Below are 7,281 nucleotides of genomic sequence, written 5' to 3'. Positions count from 1 at the left end.
GGGATCTTTGAAAGTGGTAACAAAACTATCCATTTCAAAGCAATTACTGTTTTACCCAAGTGGTCATATTTTATAACAACAATTTATTTTTTTATAGTTTTGTTTAATGTTTAATGTTAATTTGAGCTGCACCCCAATTAACTCCAACTCTGACTAAACTGGCTGTGATAAACAGAACCAGTACTGAAGAGGAGAGCTATAAGAGGCTACCAGAGGTGAAGTACACACAGGGGAGTCTACAAATGCAGGGCCCAGCCAGATCCTGATGCTCTCAGCTGGATACACAACTGTGTTTAACAGAGATACAGAGAATCAAACCACCAGCATGCCAGCAGCTTCTGGGTGTGAAATAATCCTGGCTTGAGTCTATCTTGGGCTGATGGTCTCTAAGGCATATAGCACTTAAAGCTATCACTACAGCTAAGAACTAAGGGGTGAGCTGTAAGAGCACATGTCTCCTTCTAACTATTCCCTTCCCAAGCCACAGCAACCATTGAGTATATTGAACCTGCTCCTAGAAGGCAGCTGGAGGATGCCTAAGAGGAACTCCTCCCAAAGCAGCACTGTTGTGGATTGGTTCTAATTCTACCTGTATTAGTTTGGCTCCCAAAATTCCATAGGAACCCGAATGTCTGCACATAGGACGCTGAGGGTCCCTGTCCCAGCTAGCTTTGATTTGAAAATAAAGTTGCAGGTGGCCAATGGCTGGGCAGAAAGACAGAGGCAGGACTTTAGGATTCACAGGCAAGGAGACCAAAAAAGGAAGTAGATGCAGGCTTGAGAGCTGAAGAGAGCTCTTACAATTATGTAAGAGCCTGGAAAGTACGGCCCAACCCTCCTGCCCCCCATTTTAGTAAGTAATAATTCAGGAATATCGGAGGGGAGTTAGCAATGTGGAAGTTTATGCCCAAGCATTAAACTGATTGAGGCATATTATATAAGGCAGTGTGTGTGTGTGTGTGTGTGTGTGTGTGTCTTTCATTCAAGAACCTACAACATTGGAGCAGTAGTGAGGAACTCTACACCCACTGCTGCCACCACTGCCTGGGAGATTAAAGCAGATTAACCAACTACCACTACATAGCATGGCTTCTGGAGTTACCCAGAGAGGTGCTGGAGAGCCCACTGCTACTCTCGAGTGTTGCTTCTTTCAGTTCTAACAATAAACTTCATGTGAGAATTGTCTACCTAGTCTCATATCAATCATAAATCAACTGGCCTTCCTCAAAACTGAAGCCAGAGGGCAGGCAAGATAGTCAGTCAGTGGACAAAGATGCTTGCTGCCAAGCTCGGCAACCTGAATTGGTTCCCTGGGACCCACTTGGTGGAAGAGAAGCAGCTCTCAGTTTTCCTCTGATCTACATGACCACTGTGCATATCTGCTTACCCATCACACATACACTCACACAGAAAACAGTCTAAGATTTAAAAAAAAAAATCAAAACCTGGTATTGGATGTGGTGTTAATTCTAATGCTCTGGAGGCAGGGGCAAGTGGATCTCTGAGTTTGAGACCAACCTGGTCGATGAATTTCAGGACAGCCAAGGCTACATAGTGAAACCCCACTTTATTATTATTATTATTATTATTATTATTATTTATTATTATTATTATTACCAAGTGTGGTGGTACATACCTTTAATCCAGGACTCAGAGGCAGGGGCAGGAAGATCTCTGAGTTCAAAGCCAGCCTGGTCTACAGAGTGAGTTCCAAGCAGTGAAGGCTACACAGAGAAACGCTGAATGAAAAATAAAAATATAAATAAATGTATGTATAGTAAAGTTTGATGTAATTTAATTTAAAAAATTGGAGCCTGGGGCCACTCATAGTGCATAAACATGCAACTCCAGCACTGGGAAAGCCAAGACTAAAGAGAACTGAGAGTTCAAAGCCAGTCTGAGCCACATAAAGAGACTAATGCGGCTGGGCAGTGGTGGCGCACACCTTTAAACCCAGCACTTGGAAGGCAGAAGCAGGAAGATTTCTGAGTTGGAGGCCAGCCTGGTTTACAGAGTGAGTTCCAGGACAGTCAGAGCTATACAGAGAAACCCTGTCTCGAAAAACCAAAGAGATTGGGGGGGGGGGGGCAGGGGAGGGGGAGGGAGGAATGCAAAAACAAAACTAAGGGGCTGGTGAGATGGCTCAGCTCTTCAAAAGGTCCTGAGTTCAAATCCCAGCAACCACATGGTGGCTCACAACTGTCCATAACGAAATCTGATACTGTCTTCTGGAGTGTCTGAAGACAGCTACAAGTGTACTTACATATAATAAGTAAGTAAATAAATAAATATTTTAAAAAACAAACAAAAACAAAACTAAAGTCCTGCAGCCAGTCTGTAAACTGCTCTGACTTCCTGTGTTGCTCTGACTCTGAGACTCACTTTGTGGGGGTCAGAGGTAATCTGCTGCATCTCTCCCTGCTCTTACATTTTTGATAGGGAGCAAAAACATCACATGAGGGGTGATGACTTTTCTTTCAGATATAACTAGGGTTGGGATATTTTGGGGTTCTCTCATTTTATTCTACAACTCAACAATTTATTGAAAGTCAGGGATACAAGGTGGCACACACTTGGCTCACACTGGACAATCCAGAAAGGAAGGTCTGAAAACCAGGAGTAGAGAGATTCCCATCTGCCTCAACAACCCCATCCCTTAGGCTGTTCACTGTACTGTCAAGAATGGAATGTTCAGGGGCTGGAGAGATGGCTCAGTGGTTAAGAGCACTGACCACTCTTCCAAAGGTCCTGAGTTCAATTCCCAGCAACCACATGGTAGCTCATGACCATCTGAAATGTGATCTGACGCCCTCTTCTGGTGTGTCTGAAGACAACTACAGTGTACTTATATAAATAAAATTAATATATCTTCAAAAAAAAAAAAAAGGATGGAATGTTCAGAGAAGTATAATTCTGGACCAGACAGTCCCACTAAGCACTTCCTAAATCATGCTGAAATGGGATTTTTGGCGTGAGAAGATAAATGCCATCCTGTCCCTACGGCTAAAGGCTAACTCCAGCAGCTCTGTGTGTACTGGTTAGGGTCAAGGTAGTGAGAGCTCAGCAAGTGACCAGACTATCTTAGGTAGAAAGGCATGGAAATACTGGTGGGTTTTACTTTTGCTATTAGCCAGGAAAACACAAATCACTATTAGTCATGAGTGTGTGAGAACAGAATGACCCTCTATCATTTACCACTGTCTTTGGGACTCCTTTTATGTGCCACCCATAGGGTCAAAATGCTAAGTGGTGACTCTTGGATGCAAAACCTCCAACTCTTCAGGAAAACTATGAAGGGGACATGTCGGTCATCCTCAATTTTAACCTCAAGTAGCTTGAACATAAGGCAAACAACTTCCTTCTGTATGCATGTGTGCATGCAAGCATTTATGTGTATGCACACAAATTTGAACATACCAAGTGTGTGTTCCTTTGTGTGAACATATATGTGAGTGCATGTGTTCACATGTGCATTATGTGCACATGTAGGTATGGGGGGGTACAAAGGTCTATCTGTGAGCATATGTTTATGTATGCATGTTTGTGTGGGAACGTGTGTGAAACTCGATGTGCATGCATGCATTTCTGTGTGTGAGTATGCGTATGTGAATACAGGTATTACTGTGCCCCCACATGTGTGATCATGCTTGTATGCATCTTGTATGTAAGAGATGATCTGTGTGGTCCTGCTTTCTGTTGAGGAGCCCTCTTATGACCCCTGAAACGGTTGCCTCATATAATGATTGAACAGAGTCATTTTTTTCTCTGTGATTCTCTGTGATTTCTCAGATTCTCAGTGTAGAAATAAAAATTGTCACAAAGACAAATAAAGTACATGAGACATATGGGGATTTCTCACAAAACATTTTATTTGTGGCTAAATACCAGGTTTGGAGGTTAAGCACACTTACTATTCTGTCAGAGAAATAAAATGCAGACCCCAGCACCCATATTAGTAAGCCTTCCATCACTTTCAACAACCGCAGTTCCAGATCTCATCCCTGTGGGCACCCCTCTCTGTCTCTGTCTCTGCCTCTGTCTCTGTCTCTCTGTCTCTTCTCTCTCTCTCTCTCTCTCTCTCTCTCTCTCTCTCTCTCTCTCTCTCTCACACACACACATTTTTTTTTAAAGTGAGGCCAAGTACTTGAGGCCAGACCAAGCAAAAGAAAACCCCACTTCAAAGTTTCCATCCAGAGCTAGAAACAGTGAGATGCTCTTGCCACACAAACCTTGCACCCTTATCTCGATCCACAGAACTCACAAGAAGGCAGAGGGATAGAACACACCCCACAAGGTCATCCCTTTGACAGTTATATGTGTAGTGTGACATGAGTTTACCCCATAAACACACCAGATATTAGACATAGACAATATTAAATAACCAATGTTAAGTTGGGATGCTTGAAGTTAGAGGCACAGAGGAGAGATACCCTGATATCAGTGACACAGCAGGCTCTGAGCACAATCAGTGCCTTGTATCTTTGTTGTTTTTGTTTTGTTTTCTTTTGTTATTTTCAATATATGGCTTCTCTGTGGAACCTTGGCTGTCCTGAAACTCACTCTGTAGATCAGGCTGGCCTTAACTTATAGATATCCACCTGCCTCTGCCCCTCCCCCCACCAAGTACTGAGAGTAAAGGCTTACACTTCCTTGTATCTTAGGCTGCAGTAACAACAGGCCCCAAACTTGGACGTTATACACTTGGAGGTTACCCCTAGCCTCTCAAAGCTCTAACTCTAGCGGCAGGTCTCAAAAAGTTCCAGGCGGCCTGACTCCTGCCACAAACTCACATTCTGCTGCTGTCTTCATGTAGCTGTCTGTGTGTCTCAAGCCCCGCCCTCTTCTTACACCTAGCAACCTAGCACTACAGTGTCCTAGCAACCTAGCACTACAGTGTCCACCTTAAAGCAAACTAAAGTCTCATCTAGATGTTTGTCTGTCTGCAAAGCCTTGACTCCCCATACCCATAGGGTCACATCCGGGGGGGGCCCAACGGTCAGGATGAGCAGTTTCCTAAGGGCCATTTTTAATCTGTGCAGAAACCAGAACACCTCAGGAAGGGGCAGAGAAGGCATTATATAAAGTCCTGACTATTCTTATCTGGGGTGGTCTTGACCTAAATAATGCTCTTATTCTCCTGGCTTCATTCTTACCTCCCAAATCTGTGGGGTCTGATGGGAAGGTGTGAAGCATACAGCAGCACAAACAGGATGCAGAAAGGATGCAGAAGCAGGCTGCCCTTCCTTCTCCACAGCTTACAGATCTAGGGCTGCTTTCTAGTCCCAGGAATGAAGGACAGAGAAGGAAACCTCTACATGGAGTCCCATGCTTCAGAGCCAGCCATGCCTTCCTAAGTCAATGGGCTCAATGGGAGAACCCAGGCTCTGTGACCTGTCAATTCAGCCTGCGGCATACCTACACACAGTACCTTCTCCAGGAAGGAAGTCATCCCAAGATCTCTAGTCCCCAACAGGACACCTGCAGGTGCTGGGAACATAACTGTGACTAGACTTTATGGAAAGCCCCAATTTAAAACAACATAGACTTGTGTCCCGGCCGGGAGAATTAGCTAAATTGAATCCCAGGCTGCCTGCTGCCAACCCAATATGAATGATACAATGCGCTTCCACAAAAAAAAAAAAAAAAAAATAGTACAGGGCTGGGATATATTGGGGATATATTGGGTAACCTCCATACCTGTCTGTGGACCCCACAGACTTCACTGTCATCTTGGAGTACATGTCCTTCCTCTCTTCCACTGTCGCCAGCCAGAAGCCTAAAACTCCCTACATAGCTCCAGCCTTGATACCCAGTAAACAGAAGCTAAAGAGCTCCCACATTCTAAAGACCTTGTGTGTGAAGGCCATCCTGTGGTGAAGGCAAGCCCGCCTCCCATAGCCAGACCCAGAGCAGCCAAAAACCAGGGTGCTACTTTAGCCCATCTGCCCAATCCTACGCATCTGACTCCACAAGTCAAAGTCTCTTTCTCAGCACCGGGAAGACTCATTGTCCCATGCCACCATCAAGACCCCGTGTTACTGTGCAATGGCTAACCCATCAGAGAAACAGTCATTATATCATAAAAGCCAAATTCTGCTTGTCTATATACATTGTGGGACAGCAAAATCCCATTGACAAAAGGAGAGCTATGAAGCTGGCCACTCCGAGGCCCAGGAGCATGGCTGACCATCTGGAGCCCCTTACCAATCAAAGAAGCTATAAGAAGCAGGTATGGCCTGAGTATGGCTCCCTACAGCAAAACATGCAGTGAACATGGAACTAAGTCAGCTGACAGGAAGAGCAGCTAGCCCCAGGCTTACACGCTGCACTGGGCTGGACTATGCCCCAAAGTCTGCTACTTTAAGCCCTAGCCCCAGAGTATGACAATCGGGAAATAACAGATCAAGACAGACAACTCAGAGGGACATTAGGGAATAATGCTATCTACAAGACAAGGAGAGGGGCCTCAGGATGAGCCAGCCCTGAACTTGGACTCACCCTCTTCCACATGAGAAGTAAGTCTGTGATGTAAACCCCACTACAGTGGCCACACAGTATGTTCTCTCCTTTAAGTCTGAATAGCTACAGACTTAAAATGATACATTCTGTGCTATGCATACTTTATTAGGGAGGTTGCCTTTCTAAGATTTATTATATACTATATATATATATATATTTACAGTATACACACAAACACACACACACTTACTTTTTTTTTCTTTTACGGAGTTTCACTGCACAGCCCTGGGCATCCTAGAACTCTGCCTCCCTGATGCTGGGATTAAAGGCGCATGCTAGCACTGTCCAGCTTATTTATTTATATTGTATGTGTGTGACTTGCCTACATACATGTCTGCCAAAGTTCCAATGGAGAAGACGGCATTGGATCCCTTGGAATTGGAGTTACAAATGATTTGAGCTACCATGTAGGGGTTAAGAATTGAACCCGAGTCCTCTGGAAGAACAACCAGTGCTCTTAACCACCCTGAAATCATATTTAAAAATTATTTAGTTGGGTATCAGTGGCACATGCCTTTAATTCCAGCACTCAGGTGGCAAAGACAGGCAGAGCTCCAAGCTGAAAGCCAGCCTGGTCTACAGAATGGGTACTGGGACAGCCAGGGCTACAAAGAGAATCTTTGTCGCAGAAAACTGAATTTTTAAAAATATTTGTTTTGGGTTTTTTTTTTTTTTTTTTGGTTGGTTGGTTGGTTTTTTATTTGGAGGGGGGGATATGAGACAGGGTTTCTCTTTGTAGCCCTGGCCGTCCTGGAACTCACT

The sequence above is a fragment of the Mus caroli genome, chromosome 5 (genome assembly GCF_900094665.2).
Source record: "Mus caroli chromosome 5, CAROLI_EIJ_v1.1, whole genome shotgun sequence".
Classification (NCBI taxonomy): domain Eukaryota; kingdom Metazoa; phylum Chordata; class Mammalia; order Rodentia; family Muridae; genus Mus; species Mus caroli.
This window is presented reverse-complemented; position numbering follows the sequence as displayed.